The sequence below is a fragment of the Tursiops truncatus genome, chromosome 1 (assembly GCF_011762595.2).
Source record: "Tursiops truncatus isolate mTurTru1 chromosome 1, mTurTru1.mat.Y, whole genome shotgun sequence".
Taxonomy (NCBI): domain Eukaryota; kingdom Metazoa; phylum Chordata; class Mammalia; order Artiodactyla; family Delphinidae; genus Tursiops; species Tursiops truncatus.
In genome coordinates, this window is record NC_047034.1 from 75,194,564 (window position 1) to 75,207,459 (window position 12,896).

Genomic DNA, 12,896 nt, shown 5'->3' on the forward strand with positions numbered 1-12,896 from the left:
CCAAAGTTGTTGGATGAGACATCCAAGAAGGCTTTTTAAAAGGGGACAAAAAAATTGATATTGATCCTCTTCTGCCCTTTCCCCTTTCCTCCTCATATCTGTCTGGAATGCAGATATGAAAGCTGGAGCTCCATTCAGTCACCTTGGACCATGAGTTAACCTTAAGAATGAAAACCACAGTCTGAGAATGGTGATACAGAGAGAGAGAATGGTGACAGAGATAAAGAGGTAGAGAATGGTGATAGAGATAGATGGGCTCTGTTGATGATGCAGCTACTGTGAACCACTTCCCCATGGACATTTTTTACACAAGAGAAAAATAAAACTCCAGTCTTATTTCCGGTCTCCATTATTAGCAGCTAAATGCAGTTTTTACCTTAGACAGTATGTCTTCCTCACTTGATTATCCAAAGCAGGGGCTCCTTTGGTTTCACTCATTATTTTTATTCCTTGAAACTTACATAGAATCTGGCACAGAGTAGGCACTCAGTAAATGCTGACTGAATGAATGCCTAGCGCTTTAAGTTATAGCTGATTTATTTAACTGTCTGGATTTGGTAAGGTGCAAAGAATCTCCCCCCACTCTATCCTGCCATCAACAGCTGCCTTCAACCCTGCTCTGTCAGCAGACTTCCCCACCCTGGAACACATCTCTCAAGTACACCTCATGGTTTTCTTGTCATTTTCATGGAATACAAGTCTTGAACAGTCCAGTTTTAAAATTTCAATCTTATATTCAATTCCCAGGTCACACACCCCCAGCTCAGGTTGGACCCACAGCCCAGAGACCTGAAATGGCAAAGGATGGAGGGTACCTTTATCTTCGCCCTTCTTCCACCCTCCCTCCACTTCCTGCCTCTGGCTTCTAGTGGGCTGGAATGGTGGGAGAAAGGAAAAAGGTAATTTGATATGACCAGGGCTGTTAGAACCTTCTGTATGACAGATGCCTAAGTTCTGGCTTTCTCTTGGGGGGCGGTATTTGAGGAGACTCACGGAGCCTCCACACTGCATAGTCCTTGATGTCTGCAGTGCATCTCCAACTGACATCTTGCACAGTACCCTGAGCTTCTAGCCCACAGTACCTTGCCATTAGAGTCTTCTTGCCCTGCAGGGGTCTCTCTTGGACAGGGTCCCATCTAGATGGTTAAAGCCCAGGTACTTTCCATGATGTCCTCTTGGCCCATGAGAAACTCCCACATCCTTCCCATGCCAGGTGCTGGAAGTACAGGCTACTCTTCAGCACTGCTGTCCCAGGGCCAGGCTCCAGTCAATGTCTAATATGCCCCATTCACCAAACTGTCCGCATATACTCATCTCTATGTTCATATGCAACTCCCAAATGCCAGTAAACTCATGTCAGTTTTCCCAAAACTCTCTCACAGTGCTTTGCGTGAGCTCTGTAGCAGCACTAGGACAATAATTCCATTACACAAGAATCATTCAGCCAAGGACTGAGTTTCCTGCAAACACCTGCAATCTCTTGGTACTCTCCTTACTTGGTCTGTAGCCTCTGCTCACCTATCTAAGAATGAGGAAGGGGAAACAATAATGCATTACAGAACAGACCAAAAACCCTATCTCCGTAACTCTCCATTCCCTTGTCAATATTCTCATTTATAGAGGCTGAAGATGATGATAAGGGACCATCATTGTTAGAGGAGTTGTTCTTCTTTATCTGTCCAGTAAAGTCTTTCTCTACAATGTGGAGTACCTACATGCTCTCCTCTCCTTGAGGACTCAGCTCAAACTCTAAGACAACAAGAAAAATCTCTTTGAACATCACGTTACGCATGCACAACCAACTTTAATTTTTACAACCACGTCTTGAGTTAGAGAAAAAAGGTAATTAAGACTTAAGGAGGTAGGAACTTCTGGTTAAACATGGTGGATTGAGCACACACATTTATCTCTGCTTCATCCAGAAACCACATCAAAATGAGAGTAAGGAAATTTAAAAACATAAAGGAGAAGATGAGAGATGTAATACTGAAAAATGGAAAGTCATATGTGTAAAGTTTTAAATCCTTAAGTTTGAATATTTTCCATTCTACTCATGGGGTAGGGAGTGGAAAACCAAACAGGAATAAAATAATTGGAGTCTTAGAACTTGTAAAGACTTTAAAGATTAAAAGTTCTTTGTCCTCTGGAAGCAGGGGCAAGGGGACTGAAAATTCCTTTTTGGGGATAATGATTGGCCCAGGAGACAAAGTTTACAGGAGGTAGAAGACTGATCTCTCCCTCACCCACCACACAGTGAGTCACCCCCAGCTGACCATCTCTGGCACCTCCACAGGGCTTCCAGTCAGCTCTCTTGGACCTCACGCTTAAGTTGGAACAGACAGCCAAGGCTTGCCAGAGAGTTGAAGGCAGCCTCAAACATAAAAGTCAGAAGCCAAAAGAAAAGGAACCTGGAGGGTAATGAAGGGAGCAGAAGAAAATGTCCAAAAACCTGCAATTAATATCTTCAGAAATCAAGAGAAAATATTGCACCCATGATAAAAGAAAGGATGCTATTTTTAAAAGGAACATTCAGAAAATAATAAAGACTTGTGCTCGCTTCGGCAGCACATATACTAAAGTTGGAACGGTACAGAGAAGATTAGCATGGCCCCTGCACAAGGATGACACGTAAATTCGTGAAGTGTTCCAAATTTTTTTTTTTTTTAAAGGAAGAGGAAGTGAGGCAAGCGGACCCAAGGCCTGGGGTTGGCTGATGGTATGGAGTAGTTGCCATTTCTCACTAGCTGATGGCATTTTATTTTATTTTATTTTATTTATTTTTTTGGCTGCGTTTGGTCTTTGTTGCTGTGCGCAGGCTTTCTCTAGTTGCGGCGAGCGGGGGCTACTCTTCATTGTGGTGCGTGGGCTTCTCACTGCAGTGGCTTCTCTTGTTGCGGAGTACAGGCTCTAGGCACACGGACTTCAGTAGTTGTGGCACGTGGGCTCAGTAGTTGTGGTGCACGGGCTTACTTGCTCCACGGCATATGGGATCTTCTGGAACCAGGGATCAAACCTGTGTCCCCTGCATTGGCGGGCGGATTCTTAACCACTGCACCACCAGGGAAGTACCTGTTCCATATCTTTTGTATAACTGATTCACTTTGCTGTACACCTGAAACTAACACAACACTGTAAATCAACTATACTCCAATAAAAATTTTTTTAAAAAGAAAATAATAAAGACTTCTTGGAAATTAAAAATAAGAAGTGAGGAACTTCCCTGGCAGTCCAGTGGTTAACACTCCACCCTTCCACTGCAGGTGGTATGGGTTCGATACCTGGTCAGGGAACTAAGATCCCATATGTCCATCCAGCCAAAAATAAATAAATTAATTAATTAATTAAATAAAAATAAAAATATGGAAGTGTACGGAATTCCCTGGCGGTCCAGTGGTTAAGACGTGGCACTCTCACTGCCGTGGGCTGAGCTCGATTCCTGATCAGGTAACTAAGATTCCCACAAGCTGTGTGGCATGGGCGAAAAAAATGAAGGAAAAATAAAGGAAAAAATGGAAGTAGAAGTTAGTAATTTAATAAAAAAGATTCTAAGATAAAGTTGAAGAAATATCCTGGAGAGTAGAATAAAAATACAAAGAAATAGAAAATATGAAATAAATGTAAGAAAATAAGAGGTTCAGTCTAGGAGACAGAATATCTGGGTAAAAGGAGTTTTAGAAAGAGAGAAGAAATAGTCAGTGGGAAAATTATTAAAGAAATAATTCAATAACAATTTCCTGCACTGAAGGACATGAGTCTCCAGATTGAAAGGCCCCATTAAATGCCTAGCACATTAAATTTAAAAAAACAAAGAAACAAAAATTAAAAAAAATCAAACACCCAAGGGTTTTTCATCATGGAATTTTAGAGTAAATATTAAGAGCAACTTCTAGAGTCTTCCAGAGAGAAAATCAGGTTGTATACAAAAGATACTCAGCTGCATGTTCAGAATGGCATTGGATTTAATAATATTCCAAAAAACTAGAAAACAACGGGGCAATGCCCTCAAAATTCTAAACAAACGTTATTTTTAATATAAAATTGTATACTCCGCCAAGATGTTTTCAGGCATGCAAAGACAGGAAATTTGCTTTCTGGGCTCCCTTCCTCAGGAAGCTAGTGGATGATGAATTCCACTAACGCAGAGCATGAAACCAGGGAAAATCAGAACATGGTATCTAGGAGACAGAGGATCCACACAGAAGACAAACAAAGGGATTCCCTGGATGACGATGTAGGGAAGAGCCAGGACAACTTTGCAGCAGGCCTCATGCAACCAGCCAGATTGGAACAGAAGACCATCACATGTGGTCATCAGGCTACCTACTTTGTTTGACCAATTTGAGAGGTTTACACTTCTAACAGAGGGAATGCAAATGAAACAAAGAAACAGAAGAGCCCAAGGCAATTATAAATTCTAGAAGAAACAAAATGGTGCATAGGAGTCAAATTTAATAGTGGCTTAATAGTGAACAGAGTTTGCATAGTCATAATTATACAAACAGTAAATACCAATTTATCCAAAAATCATTGTCTACTATTGGAAGAGGGGATGAGTGTTGCATGTGGAGTAAAGAGCTAAATCCCAATCTTCTATCATAAAAAGTGTACTAAGTGAACTAAGGATTTTATTGATTTTATTACCAAAATTTGCAAAGCAACATTTCTTAAAAGCAGTAGGTTGGAGAGGTTTATTTTGTTTCTGATGAGCTATAGGTTTAGGGTTTTTTTCTCAAAAACCTGCAGATGGGCTTCCCTAGCGGTCCAGTGGTTAAGACTCTGCCCTTCCAATGCAGGGGGCATGTGTTCGAATCCTGTTTGGGGAACTAAGATCCTACATGCTGTAGCAGTATGGCCAAAAAAAATTAAATAAATAAAATGCGCAAAAAATGCTGAAATTTCCTACATCAGTTATAGAATTTCACGGAGATCTCTCTCTACATACATTAAAAGCAGCTATTAGAATTGTATAGGGAATTCCCTGGTGGTCCAGTGGTTACGACTCCACACTTTCACTGCCAAGGGCCCGGGTTCAATTCCTGGTCAGGAAAATAAGATCCAGGAAGCCTTGCAGCCAAAAACAAAAGGAAGTGTATAAATTGTCATTCATCTCTCACACAATATGAAAACAGTGTTATATCTCTGAAACAGCTTAAGTCGGTTTTACTTGTGATGGTGATTAAAAATGCAGATTAGGGCTTCCCTGGTGGCGCAGTGGTTGAGAGTCCGCCTGCCGATGCAGGGGACATGGGTTCGTGCCGCGGTCCGGAAAGATCCCACATGCCGCGGAGCGGCTGGGCCCGTGAGCCATGGCCGCTGAGCCTGTGCGTCCAGAGCCTGTGCTCCGCAACGGGAGAGGCCACAACAGTGAGAGGCCCGCGTACCCCAAAAAAAAAAAAAAAAAAAAAAAAAAAAATCAGATTAGTTACCCCACCCAAGATGTACTGAACCAGTATATCTCTGAGAACCAGAAGTGACATATGACTGCATCCCCCAATGATTGTTAGGTGTCCTAATGGAATCTATTAGAAAAACACATCTTGGATTACTCTAATGTGTTTTCACATTATAATAATTTATTTTGCATCAAATTTGTCCTCTCAGGATAGGAAGTTACTTTCCTCATAACTCTGAGGTGCATAAAGTGTTGATTCTATCAATATTTCAAACAATACCTCATTCTGTTGTTTCATCATTATAGTCTTAACTCATTTGTCATATAGCTCTGATTTCTCTATCCTGACATCAGATAATGGCCTTGTGTTTTATTCATATTTTAACTCCATTCCATTCTCAGGAAGGTCAGTAAAAGAATATCTCACGGGACTTCCCCGGTGGCGCAGTGGTTAAGAATCCGCCTGCCAATGCAGGGGACACGGGTTCGAGCCCTGGTCTGGGAAGATCTCACATGCCACAGAGCAACTAAGCCCATGTGCCACAAATACTGAGCCTGTGCTCTAGAGCCCGCGCACCACAACTACTGAGTACACGTGCTGCAACTACTGAAGCCCATGCGCCTAGAGCCTGTGCTCCGCAACAAAGAGAAGCCACCGCAATGAGAAGCCCACGCACCACTACGAAGAGTAACCCCTGCTCGCCGCAACTAAAGAAAGCCTGCACGCAGTAATGAAGACCCAACACAGCCAAAAATAAATAAATAAATTTATTTTAAAAAAAGAATATCTCACAAGTATTGTCAAAATATGACATTGTAATATAAAATAAAATCTGAGGAAAAATATATTTTATAAAACTATATGAAAATTGACCAAACAAGGAAACAATAAAGACTAAAAAATAATGAGCTAATTGCCAATTTAAGAAGTTAAAAAAAAAAACAGCAGAGTAAACCCAAAGAAAATGGGAGCATATAATAGAATTCCAGGCTGATGTTTATTTTCCATCAAGACTTTACATACAATTCCAATGTGGTTTTGTATCTATTGTTGCCAATTAGAAGCCTGTTGTCCAACCTTCTTTTTTCTTTTCTTTTCTTTTCTTTTCTTCCTTCCTTCCTTCCTTCCTTCCTTTTCTTTCTTTCATAGATTATATTTTCATGGCTCTAATGTGTGTAGGGGGATGATAAGAGAGGATGAATTTGGGGTATTTTGAGGTTAAAAGGACAGGACTTCAACATTGTTTGGCATTAAGGATGCAAGAAAAGAGAAAAACAAAAGATGATTCACCCCCTTAGAGAAAAACAAAAATAAGAACAGGCAAGGGCATGGCGAAGAAGATGGGTTGGGTGTTGTGGGACACTTAATTAAAAATTCCTGTATCTGGATGGCTCTATGGATTTGAAACTCTGGAATGCATTTCGACCTATAGGCTGAAGCTACAAATGCAGACGTCAGCAGCATAAAAATATGACGGATGTTGGAGATCCAGAGAATGAGATGTTGGGGATGTTGAGAGAGAGAGGGCATAGAGTGAGAAGTAAGAAAGCCCAGGATGGAACTCCCAAGGAATACTAATGTTTAAGGAAAAAGCAGAGAAAGAGAAGCCTGAAAAGAAAGTTGAAATAGAGGGGCCAAAAAATGGGGGTGGAGAGTGGAGAGAGTGCCATCACTGAAACCAGGAGAAGAAACAAGTTTCAAGAAGAAAATGCTTAACAGGGCCAAATGCTACAGAGAGAGCAAGCAAGATAAGGGTTAGAGTCGATAAGGAGGAAGTCACTGGTGACCTTGGGAAGAGGTTTCTTCAGGGATGCAGGAGGTGGAGGAAAAGCGATTGTAACAGGCTGAGGGGTGAGCAGAAGGTTTGGAGGTGGAGAAGACTTCTCTTTGGAATAGCGGAGATGTGAAAAAGAAAGAGACTGGGGGAATTCGCTGGCAGTCCAGTGGTTAGGACTCCATGCTTTCACTGCCGAGGGCCCGGGTTCAATCCCTGGTCAGGGAATTAAGATCCCACAAGCCTCACAGCATGGCAAGAAAAAAAAGAGAGAGAGAGAGAGACAGGGTGGTGGCTGAAAGAAGGAGTGGGGGATTTGATTGTCTCTTTTTTAACATTTTTTATTGGAGTATAGTTGATTTACAATGTTGTGTTAGTTTCAGAGGTACAGCAAAGTGAATCAGTTATACATATACATATATCCACTCTTTTTTTTTTTTTAAAGATTCTTTTCCCATATAGGCCATTACAGAGTATTGAGTAGAGTTCCCTGTGCTATACAGCAGGTTCTTATTTGTTATCTATTCTATATATAGTAGTGTGTATATGTCAATCTCAGTCTCCCAATTTATCCCTCCCCACCCATCCCCTGGTAACCATGTTTGTTTTCTACATCCGTGAGTCTACTTCTGTTCTGTAAATAAGTTCAGTTGTACCCTTTTTTTTAGATTCCACATATAAATGATATCTTATGATATTTGTCTTTCTGTGTCTGACTTACTTCACTCAGTATGACAATCTCTAGGACCATCCATGTTGCTGCAAATGGCATTATTTTGTTCTTTTTTATGGCTGAGTAATGTTCCATTGTATATGTACCACATCTTCTTTATCCATTCCTCTACTGATGGACATTCAGGTTGCTTCCACGTCCTGGTTATTATAAATAGTGCTGCAATGAACATTGGGGTGCACGTGTCTTTTTGAATTATGGTTTTCTCTAGTATATGCCCAGGAGTGGGATTGCTGGATCATATGGCAGTTCTATTCATAGTTTTTTAAGGAACCTCCATACTGTTCTCCATAGTGGCTGTACCAATTACATTCCCACCAACAGTGTAGGAGGGTTCCCTTTTCTCCACACCCTATCTGGCATTTATTATTTGTAGATTTTTTGATGATGGCCATTCTGACCAGTGTGATGTGATACTTCATTGTTGTTTTGATTTGCATTTCTCTAATAATTAGTGATGAAGAGCATCTTTTCAAGTGCTTTTGACCATCTGTATGTCTTCTTTGGAGAAATGTCTATTTAGATCTTCTGCCCATTTTTTAATTGGGTAATTTGTTTTTTTGATACTGAGCTGCATGAGCTGTTTGTAAATTTTGGAGATTAATCCTTTGTCAGTTGCTTCATTTGCAAATATTTTCTCCCATTCTGAGGGTTGTCTTTTTGTTTTGTTTATGGTTTCCTTTGCTATACAAAATGTTTTAAGTTTAATTAGATCCCATTTATTTATTTTTGTTTTTATTTTCATTACTCTAGGAGGTGGGTCAAAAAAGATCTTGTCAGAGTGTTCTGCCTATGTTTTCCTCTAAGAGTTTTATAATGTTTGGCTTTACATTTAGGTCTTTAATTCATTTTGAGTTTATTTTTGTGTACTGTGTTAGGAAGTGTTCTAATTTCATTCTTTTACATGTAGCTGTCCAGTTTTCCCAGAACCACTTATTGAAGAGACTGTCTTTTCTCCATTGTATATTCTTGCCTCCTTTGTCATAGATTAGCTTACCATAGGTGTGTGGCTTTATCTCTGGGCTTTCTATCCTGTTCCATTGATCTATATTTCTGTTTTTGTGCCAGTACCATACTGTTTTGATTACTGTAGCTTTGTAGTATAGTCTGAGGTCAGGGAGCCCGACTCCTCCAGCTCCATCTTTTTTCTTTTTTTTTTTTTCTTTTTTTGCGATACACTGGCCTTTCACTGTGTGGCCTCTCCCGTGGTGGAGCATAGGCTCTGGACACACAGGCTCAGCAGCCATGGCTCACGGGCCCAGCTGCTCCGCAGCATGTGGGATCTTCCCGGACCAGGGCATGAACCCGTGTCCCCTGCATCAGCAGGCAGACTCTCAACCACTGCGCCACCAGGGAAGGCCCAGCTCCATCTATTTTAAAGAATTTTTAAAATTAATTATTATTTTTTTTTTGGCTGCATTGGGTCTTTGTTGCTGTGCATGGGCTTCCTCTAGTTGCAGTTAGCGTGGGCTACTCTTCATTGCTGTGTGTGGGCTTCTCATTGCGGTGGCTTCTCTTGTTGCGGAACACAGGCTCTAGGCATGCAGGCTTCAGTAGTTGTGGCATGAGGGCTCAGTAATTGTGTCTCACAAGCTCTAGAGCGCAGGCTCAGCAGTTGTGGAACACCAGCTTAGTTGCTCCATGCCCTGTGGGATCCTCCCAGACCAGGGATCAAACCCGTGTCCCCTGCATGGGCAGGCAGTTTCCTAACCATTGTGTCACCAGGGAAGTCCTGGTGATTTTATTTTTGAAAGACAACATGTGAGCTTTTCTGATTACAAAGTAGTTACATATTCTTTTCATGCAACTCAGAAAGCACAGAAAGGACTTCTCTGGTGGTCCAGTGGTAAAGAATCCACCTTACAATGCAGGGGACGCAGATTCAATCCTTTGTCAGGGAACTAAGATCCCACATGCCGCGGGCAACTAAGCCCCTGCGTCACAACTACTGAGCTCGTGCACCTCAACTAGAGCCCACGTGTCGCAAACTGCAGAGCCCACGTGCTCTGGAGCCTGCGCACCACAACTAGAGAAGAGAAAACCCACACACCACAACTAGAGAGAAGCCCGCGTGCCGCAACGAAAGATCCCGTGTGCTGCAACTAAGACCCGATGCAGCCAAAAATAAATAAAATAAAAAAATAATAAATAGACCTTTAAAAAGAAAGCTCAGAAGAGTGAATAGACAATTCTTCTATAAACCCAGTTGACAGAGGTGACATCATCCTTATGTGACGGTCCTTTAATTCACCCACATGTATTTGAATAAAAACTGGCAACTCTGAAGGATGCTTGTTTCATTTCATACATCGTGAGCATTTTCCCTTTCCATAACCTATAATATTTTTGTTATTATGAAGGAAATATACATTGTAAAATAAAACATCAACCAGCAAAGTATAAAGTCTCAGGTAAGGTTATTGATAGCGTGGACTTGATGTGTACATGCCAAGTGGAAAGCACTGGCAGAGCAGATTCTGAAGACAGAAGAGACAGGAGAGAGGACATAACTGCTGCCAGGAGGGGCTGGAGGAGGTGGGAGGGAAGGGGTTCAGACTTCCTGAGGGCCTTGCCTCCCTCTGTCATGGTGACATCTTCCGCTGAGAGTGATAGGGGAGAAAAGGAAGGTGTGATGAAGTCGTGGCTTCAGGGAAATGGGGAGAGGGCTGCTGATGATGGGAAATAGCTGTTTTGTGGTGGCTCACATTCCAGTGAGATAGACTGGGTTTTGATCTTGGTTCTGACCCCTAATTAGCTAAGCATCCTTGCTCAAATGACTTAACCTCTCTGAACGTGACAAGTCTAGAAGAAAAAGCTGAAAAGGTAGATGGTTGAGAACCAATCCATGCTTGGGGTTTAGCCGGGCAAGTGTGGGGTAAAACGGAGCTTGGGAGATGAAGTTATTGGCAAGATAGTACTTTAAATGATAGGTTATGAGGTCTTTGCTCATTAGAGATGGAAACTAAGCAGGGAAGAAGCTATCAGTAAAAGAAATTGAGTTCAAAGAAGTATTTTTACGTTTTCCTGTACTACAAAAGTAACATTCTGAAACATTTTCAAACATTCATAAAAGCAACACCTCCCCACAAATCTGGGTTTCTATCCTCCAGAAATAAATACTAAGACATTTTCACCTCTGTCTTGGCAGGCCTCGTGTTAATCTTGGAAACAATAGGTATAATTAAACATTTAAGTGTCACCCATGCTATGCAGCCCAGGCCTCAGAGGCTGAAACTGACAGGCTACTTTTCTTTTATCAACAGGTTACAAAGGCCAGAGAAAAAAACCATACTGAACAGATTAGGTCCAAGATGGTGGACGAAGTAGGCTAAAGGTCGCCGCTCTCCTTGCCTTGATTCATCTCTGTGTTTCCATACCAACCCCTGAGAACTGAAGGACACTTGCCCTGATTTATCTGTGTTTGCTTCGAATGTACCTGCTATTTGGCAGAGATGCTTTGCAGCTGTACTTTGCAAGATACACAGTGTTCAACTGCCCCCAAACCAGCTCTGAATTGACCTCAGCAACCCGCCTGCATAGATGAAACCTGAAGCAGTCCGAGTGTTACCTTTGCTTCACTACCCTGCTAAGATCTCCACACAAAGGGGGCATTTGCACTTTACCAGAACAGTTTATGCCATGTGCAAAGGAATGTGGAAGACTGCACATGCCACGGCTGCCCCTGAAAATCCCTGCCCCTTTCCTAGAGCCCCGATGACTGTCTGCCTCCTAACCCTTAAAATTCCCTTACACCTCTCCCTTTAGGGAGAAGGTGCTTTTAGAACCCCCCTTCTCTGTTCTCTGGCCATTGCATAAAAGCCTGTCTTGCTTGCACCAAACTCAGTTTCATCATTGGCCACTCGAACTTGAGCAGGAAAGAAGACCTTGAATAGCCAGGGGGACTTGGGTTCAGCTAGGGCCCCAAGAGGAGAGGTTTGTGTCTAATTCAGTCGCAAGAGCATGGATTCTACAGCCAAACTTCCTGGGTGCTGTCCTCCACTCCATCACTCCCAGGCTGTAGAACCGTTCGCAGACTTGTTGGTCTTAGGATGACTTTATCCTCTTAAAACCTGAAGATTCCCAAGAGCTTTTGTTTATGTAAATTATATATATTGATACTTACTATATTAGAAACTAAAACAGAAAATTTTAAATATTAATCCATTAAGAAATAGCAACCATAAACCTATTACATGTTAACATAATTCAGTTTTCATGAAAAATTAACTGTATTTTCCAAAACAAAAATGTAATGAGACGGATGCACTGTTTTACATTTTTGCAAGTCTCTTTAACAGAATATAGCTGGATTCTCATATTTGTGTCTGCATTCAGTCTGTTGCAAAATGTTGCTGTAAATCCAGCCTCACAGATATGTTGTTAAAAAAGGGAGGAATATTTCAAAACCCTTTTCCAACAGCTGTGGATATTTTTGATACTACACCAAACATTGATACACAGTAGTTTCTAAAAGATTAGTCACAATGTGGAATCCAAAACCGTATCAGTGAACTTTTTGCAACCTGTTACATTTGAATCCATTACTTTTTTTTGCATTTGAAATGGATTATTTGGAGAATATTGGTTCACTGCATAATGCAGATCTTCCTAATGCTGGCACACTACAATATACAATTTTGATACATAATAGAAATTTATTAATATCCATCTAAAAGATTTTGAGAATGTCAAGTTCACTGTGGCACACGTAAGTTTTCCAAAATTCAAAATTTCACTTGAGAACTCAAATTTCATCACAGACAACAAAAACTGTAGTTGCTTTTCCTGAAGTGAGGCTCACTTCATTTATTTTTGAGATAGTGTTTGCCAAACATCCAAGTCTGAGTAACCATAGCTTGTTCAAGTAAAGATGTTATTCTGTGAAAAAGTGGCTAGTTCATCTCACGACTCAAAGAGCCGCACAAGCGCCCTTCCCCAGGTCAATCACTGTACTCCAGGACGCGGCCAAGTGCTCTATGGGTATTTCCCACTTTAC

General features: G+C 41.4%; 1 non-coding gene across 1 annotated transcript; it reads left to right on the forward strand.

Moving 5' to 3' along the window:
* Positions 1-2,549: 2,549 nt before the first annotated feature.
* LOC117310037 (U6 spliceosomal RNA) lies at positions 2,550-2,656 on the forward strand. Its single transcript, XR_004524307.1, has one exon. It is a non-coding gene; the product is annotated as a U6 spliceosomal RNA (small nuclear RNA).
* The last annotated feature ends 10,240 nt before the right edge of the window (positions 2,657-12,896 follow it).